A 21,956-nucleotide genomic window follows, 5' to 3' on the forward strand; every position below is an offset into this window, starting at 1 on the left:
ACACAATAAAGAAAAGTGGACTGAAGTGCAATGTACATTTCTTCTTTTGGCTTTTCCTGGTTAGGTGTTGCCACAGTGGATCACCTGTCCACTCATGATTGGCAGTGGAGTTTTACAATGTTGAGTTGCCAACCTGGCACCCAACCTTCTACAGAAGGCACACACATGCACACACTCACACCTAGGGCCAATTTATAGCATGTCTTTGGGATGAAACCCATGCAACCACAGGGAGGACATGCAGACTCTGCACAGAAGGCACCCCAGCCAAGGATCGAACCTGAGAACCTCTTGCTGTGAGGCGGCAACGCTAATCACTGCACCACTGTGGCCACCCACTCAGTATAATGTACACTACAATAACTATTTGCACAACAAAATAATAGATGGGATGTGAATGGCAAGGGCAAATAAAATAAAACATACACTAGACAGTGAAAGTGTGCTGATGAAAATGGGTACAGACATGAATGACAGGAATGAAGAAAGAGCAAGAGGGCACATTAAATAAGGCAATGTACCCAAGATAGGATATGTCAATGTATGTGCACTTCCAAGACAAGTCAGTGGCATAACAATAAGCATGTATGTAGATAGTACAGTACATACTACTGTTTACACCTCCTGTGTGAGTATATTTATATCATCACACATATTTGTATATATGTGCAGTGGCAGCTGGTGACTTCAAATAAAGGGGGGGGGCTGCAAGAGACAGCTGAATGGGTAGGGTCAATGGGAAGTGGTGCGGCCAGCTAGAAAGGGGAGGAGCTTTACTCAAAACCACGAAAACTGTAACTCTAATTAAATATGCTGCCCTGGGTGCCAAACTGTCATTATGAGAGTCCAATCAAGACAAAATGAAGTGTAGAAGAAGAAAAATATTTCAATGCATTGGCTGCATGACAGTTTACTTAATATCTAGATGGAAACAAAAAGGTTGTGAGGCATGAAAAAATAAATTACTTTTTAAATACGTTACTGGAATGCCAGTCAAAATCAAGTATAAGAAAAACAAGCAGCACTAAACTCAAACCACTTCTCCTTGCACTGCAGTTCTAATTATAATTTATATTCAGCTTTATTAAAGTACTAAGTAACATGCTGAAAGTAGCAATCTCTGTGATACCCCCACTTGTAAAAATGTTTCTTATCCAAAAAAGACCTGCTGCCTCAACAACTATCTACTTGTTTCATGGGGAAAACATGATCAAAGTAAAAAATGAAAAGCAAACAAGAAACAAGCTCAATATACATTGCTTAAAGCATTACTGCACTGGTTATGGACCACACATGATAGATTGGCATTCTGCTTAGTTTACAGGTAAAGCCTCTAAAGATGACTGCAAGTCTCCAACAAATGTAATAAGCTTCTTAAAATAATGTAATCCTGTCCTTTATTACAAATACTGTCATATGCATTTCAATATCCAAGGCTTATACGTTATCTAGTTATGTAAGTATTCTCTGCATGGCAACAACAGAAAGGCTTTCAATGTTGTCAGTTCTTTAATAGTATGCTTATTAAAACTTACTTGCATCTTACAATCTCAGACAAGCTTACCTGATGGTCATTAAAACATTGCTACTTAAACACAGAGCAATAGGCAATGCAACAACACACATTTTCTGCATAACAAGAAGCATAAATCAACAGCATAAAAATATGACAGAAACCAGAACATTCTGAAAAATCAAGGACAGATGAAAAGCCAATATAGTACTTGTGTCTACTATGGACAGGGGATACTCTGCACATTTACACTGCATAACTGCTCCTTGCCTTGCTTGGACACATCCAGAGTCACTACATGGCGGAGTGGGGTGCAACAAGTATGTCACAATTTGAAATATCGCTGGATAACTGTGATGGCCCTGACACATTTTCCATACCTCTCAACCTCAGAGCAAGACATTTGGACAAAGCCATATATAGAAGTGGGACAAAGGCCCAAAAATAAGGACAATTTTTAAATATTGCTCTTATAAAATTAGAAAGATAATAGAATAGTAGGTCTTGCATTAGTATGAATTCTGAAACTCATATGTCTGTCATTATTTTCTGACTTCAGTCTAATGATTTGCCACTAATTTACCAAAAAAACACAATTTTATGAAAATGGACCAAACATGTGATGCAAAAATATAAAATAGCCACACAATACAGCTAGGGACCTGTCAAAGAAGGGACACTTTTTTAATATTAGTACTGATAACTTGAGCAGCTGACAAAATAAAAGAATCTACGTGCATTTCTGAAATAAAAGTAATCTATAACTCTGATTATTACAGTTATTTATTCATTGTAAACCCTCCACGTTTTCCTCCACAATTGCCATTTTGCAGAGGGATTATTAGGGGAAGAGCAACATTTTGAGCTAAAATCGGGGACAGTTGAGAGGTTTGGATATGCCTAATTCTATAAAGCAATTTATGTGCATGTACCTCTCAACCTGTTAATGCAGGAAATCTGGACAAGGCCAAATATATTGGTGGAACATATAAACAGTACTAAAAATTGCTCTTGTATAAACTGAGATAGTCAATAGAACATAACAGGTCTTGCTTTAGCATGCATTTTTCTGAAACTAATTCTATAAAGCAATTTATGTGCACGTACCTCTCAACGTGTAAATGCAGGAAATCTGGACAAGGCCAAATATATTGGGGGAACATATAAATAGTAGTAAAATTGCTCTTGTATAAACTGTAACAGTTGATAGAATATAACAGGTCTTGCTTTAGCATGCATTTTTCTGAAGGTTATGAAGTCTGAAACTCAGTGTCTGTCATCATTTAGTGACTTAATTCCTAAACGATTTGCTAGAAAACCACAAATTTTATGAGGAACAAACCAAAAAATAAGCAAAAATGTATTCATTCTGTGAAAATCTGGACAGTTGAGAGGTATAGTTCAGTTGGGGCTGTCTTTGAGTTTGCCGCTCTTCCCCCTCACAAAATCATGGTCGAATGGAGCCTCCCCCCTACAGCCATTTCAATGAACCATTACTTGGCTATTTCACCCTATTTACCATGAACACTAATGTGCATACTGCTTTACTTCTATGATGATTTGGACTTCATTTGAAAGTTTTATTTTGCATTTTACAGCACAAACACTAAGACATCTGCTAAACAAAGCAATGCAGTCTCATAATGAAAACAAACTTAGCATGAAACTTCTCTGCCCTTGAAACTTACATTCATTGAAACAGCATTGAAACCCACATTCAAAGAAAATACATTTTGCCAGTGACAGATAAAGATTAACTTTGGGCTGTTTTCAAATCATAGGCCCCTTGCACACGATACACCTTCCTGATTGTATTAAATTATATTCCTTGTACAATACAGTACAGTTGTTAGAGGGTGTTTTACATGTATTGCTTTGAACATTTTTCCAGTAAACAATGAAACAAAATGCATGCACCAGTAATGACAAAACTTCCCAATTCAGAACATTTTTCCAGTAAACAATGAAACAAATTGCATGCACCAATAATGACGAAACTGCCCAGTTTAGGACATTCCCATCATGAAAGTCTCCTCAAACTTCTACAGTCCACTAGTATCAGTAAATATGCACAATCTCTGAAGTAGTAAAAGTCATCTAAATAATTCCACATTAAAGAAACCTGTAACTAATGAAGAGGTTGCTGCTAGCAAACAACTTTATATGTCATTGTTTCGTCTACAAATAAAGTGCCTGTTGCCCTTGAGGAATAAATTACCTATGTTGCATTAAAAAAATAATAAGCTAGTAATATTGCAATAGGGAATGGATGGCAAACCGATAACAGGTTCATAGTTACTAGGTATCTTCTCCAAAAAGGACTACAGCATCCACCCCCTTTACAACACAGTACAGTGTCAGCAATCTACCTAACGTGGGAGTAGAACCCATAGCCTTCTGCTTCAAAAGCAAGTTTACTACCTGTTGTGCTATTAACAATGCACACCAGCTTAGCATAAGCAGCACTAAACTTGTGTTCCCCTGCAGTTCTCAGCTTCTTGTAAAATCTACTTGACACTCAGCTGTATCTCTGGACTTTGCAGCACAAGAAATCTGGAAAAAGCCAAAATTTATTGGGGGGGGGCAAAATCACCAAAACCAGGGACACATTTTAAACATTGCTTGTATAATGTTGGAAAGTTGCTAGAATAAAATGCTGTGTTATCACCATACATTTCACTGCAATGTATTGAACCCAGAACCCTGTGCAAAACAGTCAGAGCAACATACCACTATGCTAAATCATCTGCTTTGTGAAAGAGAGGAAGACTGAAACTTAAATGGCTACCATTTAGTGAAGTCAGTTCTCACCATAGCTCTCAACCTCATAGCAAAAACATGGACAAAACCGGTAATGGGGGAATGCAGCCTCCAAACATATTCAGTGAATTCATTTCTCACCATAGCTCTCAACCTTAGCACAAAAAACCTGGACAAAGCCAATAATGGGGGAATACAGTCCCAAACATAGGGTCAAATTTCAAATACCCGTGTTATAAACTTAGAAAATTGCTAAAGTAAAAGATTTTGTGTTACCAAGTACTTTCTGAAGAATATGAAGTCTGAAATTCAAATGCCTGTTATTTTTATTTATTTAACATTTGTTAACCAGGAAAGGCTGACTTGGAACAAAAGCCAATTTTCACCAGAGGCCCAGTGAGAAACACTCCAGACATATGTCTTTGTAAGATGGGAGAACATGCAGACTCCACACAGAAGGCACCCCAGTCAAGAATCAAACCTGAGTACATATAGCTGTCAGGCAACAATGCTACCAGTGCAACACTAACTGTGCAAGGTCATGCCAGTACAGAAACCACAGATTTTATAAGGAACAGAACAGAGCAAATATGAAGCAAAAATCTGCATTTTTTTTACAAATGGTGGTGGGTTTGGAATTCAGGCCCCTGCCACCTGCAACCAAGGTACAGGATTCAAGCCTGAGATACTCTCTACCTACCACCATGTGGTCTCTCTAGCCACAAGTATACAGCGACTGGGGCATTACACACACACACACACACACACACACACACACACACACACACACACACACACACACACACACACATGTGCAATTTGGCTCACTTCCTAGTGTAACTGAAAAGATCCGGTAGGTAGGATGACACTAAAGATGCAGAAAAAAGGTGCAGAATTATACTGAAATGACACCAGCCATACCAAGAGCACAAAATGTTGGAAATGACACCAGCCATACTAAGAACACAAAATGTTGGAAATGACACCAGCCATACCGAGCACAAAATGTCTGAAATGGAGTATATTTTTTAGAAAACTACATGCAATAAGTGTCAGAACAAAGTTAGCTGCTAGAATAAACAGCTTTAGGTCAATTAAATACAAGGAATTTTGTTTCTCCAAGCAACTCTTCCCCATGACTTTCATTGAATATGGGCCAGTAAATTCATTGTTATTGCAATCTCTTCATTGAAGGATGAACACACTGGATGTGTAGCTTATGCCACATTATTTGAATGTGATGCATTTAACAAATTATGCTGCTGTACTGAGCATGCATTTTTTTTTTTACTAAATACATTTCCAGCAAAGGACATCTACCATTTAAGCGTTCTATGTCAATTCAGACTTAGTTTTGGACGTATAATTTTTTACACTCTTTAGATACTGAAGAAAAAGGTTTAGTATGTATGCGACAGTTGAAGGATTACCTAACTAACCAAGTCACAGCCTTTTAGTAGTGGTATGTCATACTCTAATTATTTGTCCTCTACCATATCAAGGAAATTCAGTTATTTTCTGACCTGCCTGCTTAATGTAATTTGGAACTGTGTGAGGCCATAGCCTCCTCTTGGAAGAAGACAGAGGAACTAATTCTGGATGGAACACCAACTCACTGCAGGACACACACAAGCACACAGATAGACAAACACACACACACACACACACACACACACACACACACACACACACACACACACACACACACATACACCCTGTTGCTTGTAATACACTTACATTACATGCATGGGTCAGACTCTAGGACCTTCCTTTGCTGTATAGCTCCACTCGCTAAGCTCCTGTGTGATGTCACCAATCCCATGGTGAAGTCCTTCCTTCTTGCAAGAGCAGGCCAGCCTGTGGACATTGCAGTCAGATCCCTTTCCAGTCTGTGCAGTTGTAACTAAGTGCATAGACTTCTGGGGCGCTCTTGACTGCTGTGTTTGTAATCTGGACATGTATGCATATGTGTTCATGTAAACTTTCAAGAGATAATACTGATATGATGTACTGGTACATCCATGGCACTGTACTGTCACACTATGGGTGTACCCAGGATACAATTGGACTTCATAGTTTCATAGATTCATTGGTTGATAGGAGAGTGCTGGACTAATGTTCCAAGATCCATAACAATCTAGCTGCATTTAATATGAGTTTCACACTTTTCAGTAGCTTGGCGAATGATGTTCACACAAGTATGAGCCTATGCTACTTTATATAGGAACAACAGCCTCTATCCATGAGGGACATGGGCACAAATTCAGGAGTACAATTAGAATTGACCACCCATTGATCTAGGTTGCCCTTGAAGAGGGTCAGGAAAGACCTGCACTTTACATGAATGAGAAGCTTGTTCCAGAGAAGGGGTAGTGTCTGAGAGATGCATCATTCTCTCCAACATGATTTTTTATGTCAGAGGCTAGGTTAACATCCTTGGAATGAGTGACACACTTGCAGTTTGCTTTACCAACGTGTAACATTTCTGTCAGGACCAAACTGGAGACTGTCCTGTAGGCCAGACACAGATCAGCTCTTAGTAGTCTGTAGGGGACAGAATACAGTAATAAGGCTTTCAACTTTCCACATAGGACTTGTTTTACAACTTGTATCTTCCTTTTGCAAAATGTCTGGGCTTGCTCCAGCTGCTGCAGATGTGTGGTGAGGTACATGCAAAAGAGTGCATTGTACTTAATTATTGGTATGATGACGGCTGAGTACAGTGGTATTATAATGTAATTCACACACTTTTGACAGTATGTGTCCTATCAGTGGGCCATTTGGCTACTCACTTGATGATGTAGGGGTTATGCCCGGTTCAGACAGTTTAGCTGCAATACCTTAGTGTGAAATTGTGTAAGTGCCTTGGACTGGTCAAGTTAAGTGATATGCAGTCTTTCCCTCATCTATGGTCTTGGTGACCTTGTCAATGAAGTCAACCAGATTAACAGGCATGATCTAGCATTAATGAATCAAAATGGGTTGGCTATGCAGTTGGAAGATTACCTATGTTCTTATTGATAAGGTCCATGATAATTCTTTCCATTGCCTTACAGATGAGGCCAGTCAGCCTTCTGGGTCTATAATTCCCTGTGTTGGGTGCTGGTTTCACCTTGTTTAGACAGATGACTGTTGCTGTCCACCATTCTGCCAGAACATTGCCTTTCTGGAGGCTGCGGTTAAGTAGGTATTCAACTGTGCCTGCTAGGTCAGGTTTTAAGTTTTTGAAAAGGCAACTGGGAAGATGTTGGCTTTTTAGCCTTAGTGCACAGATGAGATGCTCTCTTGAAAAAATAAGCTGAGTAATGTTTGCATGCATACTTTGGGGCAATGACCAATGGGGACAGAGGAGTGAACTTTGATCCAAATCTGTTAGGTAGCAGATTTTCTATTCCTCTAGTTGAGTATGTGTGGTGCCATCCATGACCATCTCTACACATAGCTGTGTATTCCTCTTAATATTTTGTACTTAAAATATGATTTGCAACAGCACCTCTGAGTCCAACTTTGGGGATGCATCACATGCCACACAGTGGAGCTATTAACACAGTTGTACAGCTCTGTTTCGCATCATTGCATCAATTGTACATCACATGCCTATAAGTTTATCATTGCAAAGGTGTGTGTGAGGGCCCTGATCCCATATATGGACACATTACAAATGAGGTGGATGTGGTTCATGCACAACAGTTAATGACAGAAATCCTGACTGTCACACAATTCTGCTGGGAACACATGAATAATCCTTGTGAATAACAACACAATTGTGCATGCAATAAATTCCCCAAGGTTGCAAGTGAATCTGAGCTTGCTAAATGTTTGTGTATGTAACAGCATTGCAACATGTAGATGAAATAAGACATATTTTCGCATGTAAACAGTATGATGTTATACTGTTGTACATCGCAGAGCATTTCATGATGGAAGGTATACACATGCACATATGTACCATACTGCAATTGTCACTGTGGTTGTTGAATGAGAACTGTGAATAATGTTGATATACTCCACTAAAGATCACGTGCCTTACTATGGCAACAGTATACATAGCATCATTCCATGTCAACAGTCCTCTAGAGGCATATTACTACAGGTATTATGAAAGGAACTGAAAGGTAATCAAATGGCAGCAGTAACCATAAATACATTACCCCAAACCACAGACTAGAATACACTTTTGTAGGACTACCAAACATCTACACCTCAACATAGCACATGTGGATGACACCAGCATTGACATTTGCAATGTTCTTATGGTCATAGGACATTACTAGGCTAATGACCAACATCACATAAAATCCTATCCATTATTATATCATTTAAGCCAAAATCGCAATATATTTATATGATGGAAGAAAGTAGGGGTACATGCATATGTGTGTATGTGTTTGACTGTTTTACATACTGCCTCTGTCCACATGTGACATTTGCAACCCCCAATGACAGAATTAGCAATTACACATCCAGTAGTCTGAAGATGGCTTGCAGAGGGTCATGAAAGTGCTGTGCTTCATGATCTGTTTATGCATCTTGGAGATTGTAGAACAGAGTGTAAAGTGTGTGTGCTTGTATCTTTAAGAAGCATGCAAGGCTGTGCATGCACGTATATAACCTGCACACGTGCACAACCTTAGTGCCATTTTTTAGAAAGAGCAGCTAGGGAGTGAGCATGCATGATCATAGTCATTAATTGTATATAAGTTACTTGAGCTACAGTCAATAATCAACAATAGTAATGTGTTTATATATAATAAAGCTGCTTGAACAGAATCCATGAAGGCTAATTTATATGTGTCCTAACACGAAAGTGGCATGGTGTCAGAACTGGGATGGAAGAGAGAAGAATATTTGGAGCCATGAGATTTAAAGACAACAGTGAAGGTAAAACTGAAAGAAAACAGCACAAACATAGCCAGAAAGAATCAAAGGTAATGAGAAATAACAACTATATACTTAATGCGAAAGACAGTAAAGGGGCATTACAAGGGCACAAACCACAATATCAGGCAAGTGGAAAATATGAAAAGTTTATTAATTAGAGAAAATGTTTAAGATAAAAGTATTTGATGAAACGATTAAGTGTTAAGCAAAAAACAGATATGTTTAAGGCAAAACAAGTGCAAAGTTGAGCATGTTTAGAGCAAAAATGAGCACAAGAAAATTGTATTGGGTGTAAAAAGGGCTTAATTGAGCAAAATTATTCCAATAAGAAAAGAATAGGGCACATTAAGTGAAAATAAAGTAAGATGACTGCATATGTTTTGGCAAAATGCTGTATTTTGGCATAACTGCATCTTCGTATTGTGTCAATGGCATAACTAGAGTTATTTGAAGTATCTCAGAGTGTGTAAACGTGCTTACAGTGTGTGCTTACTACTGTGCACGTATTTCAGAGTTCATTGTGTGAAAAGTGCAACTGCTTCATAGGTTCATAGGTTCATAGGTTTATACTAGGCTATCTGCCCTAAGGCATTTATAAGCCTAGCCCAAATTTTTGTGGCTTACGCCACCCCTTATATGAAAAAATACTGTGCCCATTAGTTTGTTGTGCCTCTGTCTAGCAGTGACACAGAGATGATTCCCGGGGTAAACCTACGATCTCCCATCCACAGGTCTAGATTTCTCTTGAACAGAGTCAGCGAGGTGCTCTGCCTCACATGGACCGGGATTTTATTCCACAGCATAGGGAGTCTCTGAGTGATAAATCTATCCCTCCAGCACGTCTTATTTATATCCGTGCTAAGGTTTAAGTCGCTTGCTCTAGTGGTTTTGGTGGATTTGGATTTTTTGAGGTGGAGCATGTCCATTAATTCTGGGCTGGACATGGCCTTGTATGTCAGGCACATGTCACCTCTGAGCAGACGGTATGCGACTGAATAGAGCTGGAGTTTCTTCAATCTGGCAGCATATGACAGATTTTGGAGTCCCTTTATCCTTTTGGTGAGGAACCTTTGGGGTCTCTCCAATTGCTGCAGATGTCGGGTGAGATACATCCCGAATGGGGCATTGTACTCTATCATTGGTCTGATAAGTGAAGAGTACAGGGGAACAATGACCTCACTAGATCTGGATGTGAATCCCTTCATGATCAGGTGGGCAATGTAGAAGGTCTTTCTAACCACTTTAGCAACGTGAGTGTCAAAAGAAAGGCCACTGTCAACCTGGGTCCCCAGGTCCCTGATAACCTCTTCTGTGCTTAGTGGATTGCCACCTATATGGTAGCTTGGGGTTACCTTGTTTTTCCCGAAGGGTATGACTATACATTTTTTGGCGTTTAACTTCAGGCCATGGCTCTGGCACCAGCTATCTGTTTCCGTGAGTCCCTTCTGAAGGATATCCGTGTCCGATGCACTTTCCACTATGGCGCCCAGTTTGCAGTCGTCTGCAAACTTTGTCAGCCAAAGTCCTCCCATGTTGGCCTGTACTTCTGAGAAGTAGATGCCAAACAATAGGGGGTCAAGGACCGAGCCCTGTGGGACACCACTTGTGACCGGCTTGGAGTCTGACATAGCGCCAGCAACTCTAACCCTGTGGGTTCTGTCCTTAAGCCAGTTTGCAACCCATCTTGTGACATATGGGTTTACATTTAAGCTGGTAAGTTTTTCTACAATACCTGAGTGGGGTATTGTGTCGAAAGCCTTTGCAAGGTCAAGGTAGGCTGTATGGACTGCCTTTCCCTCATCAATGGCCTTGGTGACTGTTTCGAAGAAGTCGACCAAGTTCAAAAGGCATGATCTTCCCTTGACAAAGCCAAACTGGGTCGGGTCCAATGTCTGCTAGTCCCCTATATCTTTGTTTATGAGCTCCATTATGATCCTCTCCATAGCTTTGCAGACTAGACTTGTTAAGCTTATGGGGCGGTAATTACCAGGGTCCGTAGAGGCGCCGCCTTTGTGGAGTGGGACCACAGTTGCCGTACGCCACTCCTTGGGCACATATTCTGTGGTAAGGCTGAGATTAAACAGCTGCCTTATGTGCGGGTTTAATTCCTCATTTAGCTCGTGTAGCACACAGCCGGGGACACCATCCGGTCCCATTGATGCTGTGTTTTTAGCTTTAGAGAGAGCAGCTATCACCTGCGCATTTGAGATGTCCGGGAGGCTACACTCGGCTGGGATAGTTATCTCTCCTTTAGGGGGGAGAGGGGGGTGAAGTTTGCACTGAACCTGTCTGCCAGTATGTTGGCAATGTCTGTGGGTTCAGTGATTTTTATATCATTTTGGATTAATTCTGAGCATATCTGGGAGTTTCCACCCAGGTTCCTAACATAGCTGAAAAAGGTCTTATGATTGTCCTTTGAATCCATGGCAATTTTTCTCTCAAAATTGGCCTTAGTTGATTTTATGAGTGCTCGTATTTTTTTACTAATAATGATCAGGGGTGACTTCCCTTTTATGGATTTTGTTCTATCATGTAATAGCTTTCTCCTCTTATTGTAAAGTTTGTTAATGGCTGGGGTACACCAGACTGGACGTTTGCCCTTTGTGGAAAGAGTCTTGGTTTTATTTGGGATTGCCTGATCCATGCAGTCCTGGAGGTGTTCATAGAAGGCATTTGTAAGGGCTTCCGCAGCTTGGGTTGTGGTTTCCACTGGCTCAGGGGACTTGAAGGATACCACACCATTCTTGAGTAGTGTGAAGTTTGCTTTAGAGAAGTTCTTCACTATGGTCTTTTTTGTTTGGGGTGGGGGCGGGATGTGGACTTCCAGTGAGATTAGTTTATGATCAGATCTCACCAATGAGGGATATACTTCCGGTGTGGAGCATTTTGTCCCCATGTTTGTGACAATGAGATCTAGTATATTTTCTCCTCTCGTGGGAACAGTGACTAGCTGTTCCATGGCATTTGAATTTATGAACTCCAGGAACCGTTGGGCTAGAAAGTTAGGGCTTGAGTAATGTTCCCAGTCTATATTCGGGTAGTTGAAGTCACCCAATATGATGGTGTTTGGAGATACAGTTATACCCTCCAGTGTCTTCAGGAAGGCTGTGTGGGGTTCCTGAGTTTGAGAGGGTGGCCTGTAGCATGCTACAATTTGTAGAGCAGTTTTGCCTATGGTTAGTTGCACCTGGATGGTTTCTGAAGCTTCGTGCGTTGCCACCAACCTGGAGGTATGGGTATCCTTTATGAATATGGATACACCCCCTCCTTTTGTGGTGTGGTCCGGGTTTTGGGGCCGGAACGCATGATATGAGGTAAAACCTAATAGTGCCGGGGTGCTCTCAGGAGCCTTGAACCAGGTTTCAGTTACAGCACAGACATCGATGTTCTCCATACTGAGAAGGGCCTCGAGTGCGTGCATTTTGAGATTTAGACTTCTGGCATTGAGCAGCATTACCCTCAGTTTCTTCCCATTTTTGTTTTCTAGGGTGGTAGGTTTAGAATTTGAGCCTTGCCTAAAAAGGCACTATGGGGGTGGCAAGAGCCTTAGCCAATATCCGGAATCCCAGGGTGACAGGTGCAAGCCGTCCCTTGCGGCAGCGTGGCTTGTCAAGCATGTCATCCCAGGCAGACAGACACTGGATCCCCTTTGAATGACACCAGACATTAAGCCAATTGTTAAAGCTGATCATCTTGTCTCTATATTGTGGCATCATTCTTGGTGAAGGAAGGATACTGCTCAGGGTTAGGGTCATACCTGCCTGGGCTACATAATCAGAGAGCTCCTCTATGTCTCTTTTCATGTAGTCCAGGGAGGTACGTCTCAGGTCGTTCACACCAACATGGACAATGACTGTGTCATATTTGTACTTGCCGTGGAGTGACCCGAGTGCTTGTGTTATGTGGCGGATTCTAGCGCCCGATAGGCAGCTCACTGTGACCCTCTCCTTGCTCAGCCTGGTGAGTGGGATGTCAGTGTGTCTGACTATGGAGTCACCTATTACAAGTATGTTTGGTGTTGTATTTGGCCTTAAGGGTTGTGACTGCTTTGCACACTGCTTTTGTGGTTTATGTGATGCTTGTGGGGTGTCTTGAGATAGCAGTTGTTTGGGTGTCTGCTTTGGAGGCCTCTGCTGTTTAGGTAAATTTTTACTCAGAGCATCCGAGTATGTCTTTGTGTGTTTATGTGTTTAATTCAGTGGAGTGGTAGTATTATGTAAGGCTGGTTTTGTGGTGTGTGTAGTTGCCTTCTCCTCCTGTCTGGTCTTGCCAGTCCTGAGTTGAGAGAGCTCAGCCTCCAGTTTGGCTAAATAGCTGCATCTCTCGCAAGTATTTGTGTTATGTGGGAGGAGGAGAGGGTTGTCTGTGTACATGAGGCAGTTATAACATTGCCTCAAGATTCCCAGATTCACCAGCTGGACCGGAGAGGAGATTGACAACTGACCTTTGGACATGCTAGAATAATATTGGGAAATCCTTAATTGAAAACAAGGGCCAGTGGGGAGTGAGGGTGTAGTGCTTTTAATTTTTAGTGCTGACTTATATATCCATGATATTTGTTAGTGATAAATCACCAAAAGGTGAAATATATAGACTGACAAAAGTAGGGAAGTAATGTATATGGGTATGGCAGGGCAGAAGACAAGAAAAAGGACCACCCCATACAGCTGGGCAATTGCCAATACCATAAATACTAGGTTAAGTATATAAAATACTTAGCTCGTAATTAGCAGTCAATTAAATACCAGTACCTCCAACTAAAGATTCTGTATATTATCATATACTAAACAAGTATCATAAATAGGTCTGTTAATGTCAACAGAACCAAATGATGAAAAAATATAAAGTAGTGAGAAGGACAGTATTCGCATACCCAATATTGTTTAGTTAAAGCTAAGACCATTAGCTAAACATATAATATTCAACTGGGTATTTATATCTAAACTTGGGTATAGTATATATGCTTATTAATTATATCAAAGTGGAATGTACCCAGTATGTTTTTACAGCCAAATACGTCACAGCGGTAATTCCAAATAGCTGTATATACCAAGGAAAAGACTAAAGGTAGTTGGAACAAACATGATCTAATATGACCAGAGCACCTCACTATATAAAAAATAGATCTGGTATGTTATTTTGTTTGGTAGGTAACTGATCATTCAAAAATAAGTATCAGACCAAGAACAGAGGACAATATTACAGTAATCATAGATTGAACTATAAAGTTCCAAATCTAGAAAAGAGCTTCCATCCAAGGAATCTATATGCGTAGGTGTATTGGATACCCGCACCTACCAATATTTAAATGGTCCCTGATATAAATCCTTACACATATATTAATTAATTCTTACTGTAAATATATCACCAAAATGTTCTGAGTATCAATAGACATACATTGACATAAGTTTCCATAAAAGTATATAATGTTCAACAACAATCTTTAAAAGGCCCTGATAAACCCTATCATAGATGAAACCATATAAGGATGTAAATAGAATAGCTCAAATACTCTTCTTAAATTGGCTTGAAGCAATATTAGCGCAATACTATGCAGCTAAAATAGTATAAAAGCCGCAAAATACACCTCAATATTGTAGCATCCTGCATGGTATAATAAATGTATTACAAACCTTAAATAATGATTTTTAAATACATTTAAGTATGTTGTTAACGACTATATAACTTGCATGGTTTGAAGCACCAAAAATATATGCATAGTATCAAAGAATCACATATAAACCATAGAGTTTTCCATAAAATAGATAGACATAGTGACATTTGTCAAAAATGACATGCATACACACTGAAAAATGAATTGGTTCAAATGTCAAGGACTAAAAGATGCAAAACAAGTAATATTACACTGTATAAACTTCACAATGTCCCAAATGACCATAGACATTATGTTATTGACCAGCTAGAGTCCTCAAACATACAAAAAATGGCGCATGTAGTCAAAAACCACGCCAGAAATACTGATGTATTGTCTTCACTTAGGTCAAATGTAAATCCAGTTGTAAGCAGTTCCACAAAGCGTCGTTGTAGCCCCAACACGTTACAAATGAACTGAAGGTTAGGATAGACGATAGTCGAAGAAAAGACCCAAAACGCATATAGATCCGAAAAAATGTCCGCTTATTCTTGGCCCCGTAATTGTCAAATGATATATAGTTCCAAAAAACACACAACAGTATCTACGCACAAATGAATCGCTTGTTAATAATCCCAAAATGAACGCTTTTTACCTGTAGTTGGTATGCGTTTCTCCACAAATCTCAATGCCCCAAAGTCCAAGCAACAAAACATACCAGAAATATAAATATGTTGTCTTCCCTTAGATCCTGTATTCAATCCAGTTATATACGATTCCAAGAAAGCGTCGTAGTAGGCCCAACATGTTACATTACAGGTGAACCATAGTTCAGGGTAAGAGAAAATCACGAAGATTCTCAAAATATGTATATAATAACGAACTGTTAGAAATATCTGCTTATTCTTGGCCCCATAGTATGAAGTTGGTATATAATTCCAAAAAAAAACACACAGTACCTGCATTAATGTAGACCACGCGTTAATAATCCCCAAAAAAATGGCGCTTCTTACTTTTGGTTTTTCATATGTATGTCCACTATTCTCACTGCCCCAAGATCCAAGACAGAATTAAGTCCCAAAATCGGATATCAATGTCGAAAAGTCACTGCATACGAGTTTCCGTATTCTCCATTTCCTTTGACATCTTTGGATGTTACCACTTTCTGGATTTTGTTTTCAAGTACTGTACCTCTAACTTTTGGCCTGTCCTTACACGTGGTGAGGGGTCCTGGAAGATTCTCACGCCTTCCTTTAGTAACAGGTGTAGTACACACACCAGTAAAATCCAAAGAGTTGTCCAGCATAGCATTTATTCTACGGAAAATATCAGCATTGCTGCAAGTTGACAAAGCAGGTGCATCCACAGGATCCCAGCAACTGCCAGACTTTGCAAGGTCTTCTTTCTCAAAAACTGTACTCGAGATCTAACAAAATCGATGTGTCACGCTTCCCCCTTAGAAATACTGTCAAGCTGTAGATTGGCGAGTTAAGTTGTGAAAGAGTCCGAAACACAAACTGTGCGTGATCCAAACTACTCTAAGCCAAGACGACACACCACGGCTCTCATCGTCGAGTCTAGTCACCCGAGTTCCATAGGCCTCAAACGGCTATGCTGCTGCCATTCAAACAGCAAACAAACAGATAGAGTAATATATATTTATGCTTATTTATTTATTTATATATGCTAAGATCACAATATTCAGCAGATAATATTGCGAGTAATTAATGTTTCCAAAAGCACCACATGCATGCAGTCATATTGTAAGTTGAGGAGCTCCGTGCAGAGTGCACTCTAGGCAGCCACCATCTTGGAATTCCCCCTTGGGAATTCTTGGAATTGGAATTCATGTAATACAGTCAAAGTATAGCTATTTTGAGAAAAAGTTTCTTGTGCTGGGTGTGTCTATTTGCAAACTACTGCCATTACAGAGTGCTTATTGTACTGTAAAGAGTTACCTAGCAAGGTACCACCATTTTGGGTGCATTTCAGTGTGCTGTATGCAGTTATTCTCAAAGTACAATTACTTCAAAAGTTATTGAGATTTGGGCAACAGATGTTCGATTTATTCACGTTGTGCAGTTGCTTGGCATTTTATTTTACACTGATAAGAGGTGTTTTTTTACAAAAGACAATATTACAAGAGTATTACAGTGCTCGTGAGTTACTCGGTCACATTGTAAAGTTCTCAAATGTTTCTTATAGTGATGACTTTGACAAATGATGGTAAATCACTTTATCATTTCTGCCTTTACTGATAAAATTCCGAAAGTATAGTAAGTGATGGTGTATTACTTTAGCATTTCTGCCTTTACCGATAATATTCCAAAAGCATTGAAAAGCCCGAGAAATGATTTCGCTAAGTCTAGTAAAGTATCGAAAAGCCCGAGAAGTTATTTTGCAAAGTCCAGTAAAGTATTGAAAAGTCCAAGGAGTTATTTTGCAAAGTCCAATAAAGTATCGAAAAGCCCGAGAAGTTTATTTCACAAAGTCCAGTTATTCGAAAGTACTACGAGTTTGTTTATTCGCATAATTCCGAAAAGCCCAACAAAGGTATAAGCACTGGACAATTATTGGCATTAATTCTGACATATGTGCATGTATGTGTGTTTATGCTTATTTGCAAACTCCTTCGCTGGTAGGTATTAATATGGCAGATGGATTTCAAAAATCTCTACCCCTTATGTTTGATCAGAATATTGCAGAGAACTGGAGACTATTTGAACAAGAGTACGATATTTTCATACAAGCAGCTTATGCAGACAGAGATGCATGCACAAGGGCATTCATTTTGCTAAATCTAGCTGGGTCAGAGGCCAGAGAAAGAGAGCGTTCATTTGTGTATGCATCAGCAGTATATGAGGGAGAAGGTGCAGACCGCCATATTGTTGTATAAGCCGAATCAAGGGAAGACTCTGAGTGTTTGAAGAGCAAGTTTAGAGATATGTGCAATCCCCAGACGAATATTACATTACAGAGGCATTTGTTTTACACAAGAGATCAGAAACCAGGGGAGACATTTGCATCTTATATAATTGACTTGAGAAACAGTGCTAAGACATATCAGCATGGTGATTTGAAAGATGAGCTGATAAAGGACAGGCTTGTATGTGGTATTAACAGTGCTGCTGTGAGATAAATTTTACTTTGTGACAGTGATTTAATGTTGAGCAAAGCAATAGAGATTTGTCAAATCTATGAGGTGACAGAGAAACACATAAGTATGTTTGTGAGTGACAAGAGCATGGTTTCAGTTGGTTCTAAACCACATGTAGACAGTATGCAATGCATGGCAAACAAGAATATGCCTAAGCATGTGGCAGCTACAGGATTTGCAAAGAAGCCAGGAGGTTTTCTAGAAAGTTCCAAGAAAGGTGCAGGCTCCAGTGCCGGCTCAGTGCAACATAAACATGAATCAGCAAAACCCAAATCCAGCTTTATTGTTAACTGTCGCAATTCTGGTGCGAATCATGAGTCTAAAAGAGAAAAGTGCTTAGCATATGGTCAGCAATGTCACAAGTGTAAAAAATGGAATGATTTACAAAAGTTTTGTAAATTGAGTAAGCCTCATGCAGTTGTAAAGAAAGGTTGCACAAAAAAGCAAGTTTTTCAAGTACAGCCGAAGCAGTCAGCTTTCTATGTAGATGGTGTATCAGTGCATGGTGAAAGAGTTGATGCAGTAAACTTATTAACAAGAAGTGAAGTGTTTTGTACTGTCCAGATCAATGGGAAATCCACAGAGCTCAAGAGAAATACTGGGTCAAAGTGTAATGTTATATCAGCAGACACATTTGCAAGAGTGAGAACTAATGAACAGCTGAATGTAACCAGCAGTGCGAGACTTGTTGCTTATGGAGGTGAAGCAATTTAAACCGAAGGTCCGGTGATAATTTCATGTTATTTGGCTGAGAACTGTTACAACTTGTTATTCTATATCATCTGAAGGCCAGTGCAATCTTTATTGGGTATCAAAGATAGTTTAAGAATGAATCTGCTTTCTTTTGCTAAAGAAGTTCATCACATAAGTGCATTTCCAAGTTCTAATTTTTCAGAAGCCATTTTCTCAGAGTATGGCAATGTTTTTGATGACAAAATGAGTAAACTTTCAGTTGTGTATTTCATGAAGTTAGATCCAGAGGTCACTCCAGTAGTCAGACCAGAAAGAAGAGTTCTGATAGCTATGCAAGATAAAGTTAAAGCTCAGTTGGATAAAATGGTGCAGCAAGGTGTGATTTGCCCAGTCACAGAATCAATGGAAGGGGTGTCGTCCATGGTAGCCACTCACAAAAAAGGCTCAGATGAAATCAGAATATGCATTGATGCAAGAGATTTGAACAAAGTATTAAAAAGACCATGTCATCCAATGTGCACAGTTGAAGAAGTTGCAGCTCTAATACCGAATACCAATGTATTTTCTGTTTTGGATGCAAAGAGTTTATTTTGGCAAGAGATGCTTGATCGCAAATCCTCATTTCTACTTTTGGTACTCCATTTGGCAGATACAGATTTCTAAGGATGCCATTTGGAATAAATTCTGCATGTGATGTTTTCCAGTATGCAATGGAACATATTTTTTCAGGTTATCCATGTGCCATAATAGTAGACGGTCTATTGGTCGGAGGCAATGGTGAAGCAGAGCATGACAGAAACCTGAAGAAAGTTCTAGACAGAGCATGTGAAGTGAGCTTAAAGCTCAATCCTCTGAAGTGCAAATTTAGACTTCCAGAAGTTATGTATGTAGGACATTTGTTTGCAAGTACAGGCTTGAGACCTGACCTGACCAAGCAAGCAGTTATTCTAGAGATAAAAACGAAAACAAACTGCTGCAAAAAACGCTCCAAAGCCGAAACTCTTCGAAACCACTAAGTTTATTTTAAACGCTCAATAAACACGTGCAATAAGGTAAAGTTTTGTATGAGTTATTTTAATATATAACTGTTTTAGAGCTTATTAGGGGTATATAAGTTTAAGAATAAACTGTGTGATTACGTCATTTGGCGGGGAGTTTATATATTGGGATTTTGAATGTTAACTGACAGTTTCAATGCCTTTCTTCTGATGAAGTCTAACGATTTTTGTTGGACAAAAAACGTGTTTATTGAGCGTTTAAAATAAACTTAGTGGTTTCGAAGAGTTTCGGCTTTGGAGCGGTTTTTGCAGCAGTTATTCTAGAGATGTCAGCGCCGGACAATTTACGAAGTTTACAGCATTTTCTGGGCATGGTCAATTACTTAGGCAAATTTATACCAGACTTCAATGAGTTGACAGCATCTTTAAGAGAACTAGCGTGCAAAAATGTTGCATGGTCTTGGCTGGAACATCATCAGGAGGCATTTGAAGACCTTAAGCAGAAAATTGTCACCTCGCCTAAGTTAAAATACTATGATGTGAACAAACCAGTTATTCTATCCTGTGATACTTCAAAATTTGTCCTAGATGTAGTTATACTTCAAGAGGGCATGCCAGTAGCCTATGCATCTTGAATGCTAATGCAAACTGAGATGCAGAATGCTCAAACTGAGAAAGAGCTTTTGGCCATAGTATTTCCATGCTCCAAGTTTCATGATTATATTTAGGGTCAAGCTATTCAGATTGAAACTGATCATCAACCTTTAGTTACAAGTCTGTTTTACAAGTAAAAACACCAGAAACTGCTATGGTTTTGTCCAAATGCTTCAAACTAATATAAGGACCCTCCAAAATGTATCTGCAAGCAGAACAAACACCACATTTATACATTCCTTTTGACTTATTAGAAAATGAAGTCGGTTTATAGGTTCATAGGTTAACTAAGCTTATTAGGTTGGGCATTATTTTTCCCAAACTTCCAAGGATTCTGCAGTATTGTTTCTTCTTCTTTCAGCTTTTTCCAGTTAGGGGTCACCACAGCGGATCACCTTGTCCACTCATGATTGGCAGTGGAGTTTTACGGTGTTGAGTTGCCAGCCCGGCACCCAACCTTCCACAGAAGGCACGCACATGCACACACTCACACCTAGGGCCAATTTAGTGTCCAATCAACCTACAGCATGTCTTTGGGATGTGGGATGAAGCCAGAGCACCTGGAAGAAACCCACAAGACCACAGGGAGGACATATAGACTCCGTACAGAAGGCACCCCAGCTGAGGATCAAACCAGAAAACCTCTTGTTGTAAGGTGGCAACGCTAACTGCTGCACCACCATGGCCGCCCATTCTGCAGTATTGTTTACATATTGTTAATGCCTGTTCCTTTCTAGTTTATTTCAGTATTTCTTCAGTGAGTTGCACTTTGCACCTTGTATGTATATGTATATGTATATGTATATTTACTTTTTCATCTTGTTCTTAATGTATGCATGTATGTCATTAGTCGAATAATTTAAACCTATTTTGAAATATGGGTTAGGTACTGAGAAGGATGAAGGGTCTGTTTCTTCTACTGACCATAGTGTAGCCTGTTGTTTAGAAATGACAGTGGATAGTTTAAGTATTACTTCTATTATTAATAGAAACTGGTGTGTTATTCAAGGTAATTCAGATCTGGTTAGAGTTTTGGGAGATATTCCTAGGTTTACTTATAAAAATACTTATAACATTAAAATGTTTTTACAGAATAATTCTTCTAATAAGCCAAAGGGAATGTATAAATATGGTTTGTTCTGCTTGCAGATGCATTTTGGAGGGTCCTTACATTAGTTTGAAGCATTTGGACAAAACCATAGCAGTTTGGTGTGTTCATGTGTAATGTCCACTAGAAGTTTGGAAAAATGTAGAAAGGAACATTTATACTCTATTAAGGTCAGGGACCGTAATAATGCTTTATTTAAACATAATTTAGGGTGGAAGGACAGAAAAAAATTGTTAGTTTCTGTTCTTGAACAGGTGCCAAAAAACTTAAGAGGGGGAACTTATAGAGGATTTGTTGAGCAAAAAGAAGCCTTTGGGCAGTTAAAATTGAATGCAGACAAACCCCCATGTTTAAATGAGGCAATTGATCTTAAATGTTTCCTGAATAATAAGAGGTTGAAGGTGAATAATAAATGTGATACATAATTAGTTTTATATTTCTAATAAATGATGTTTATGGAGTGGTTATTATTATTGTGGCTAGTATATTGCACTTTAAGAATGCTTATCTTGTTTTTAACTGAGTAATTAGAAATTATTTTATTGGCTATTTTTAATTGCTGTAAAATTGTATAAAATGATTGTTATGATGTTCACAGT

The sequence above is a fragment of the Protopterus annectens genome, chromosome 13.part0, assembly GCF_019279795.1.
Source record: "Protopterus annectens isolate FY-2018-M chromosome 13.part0, PAN1.0, whole genome shotgun sequence".
NCBI lineage: Eukaryota > Metazoa > Chordata > Ceratodontiformes > Protopteridae > Protopterus > Protopterus annectens.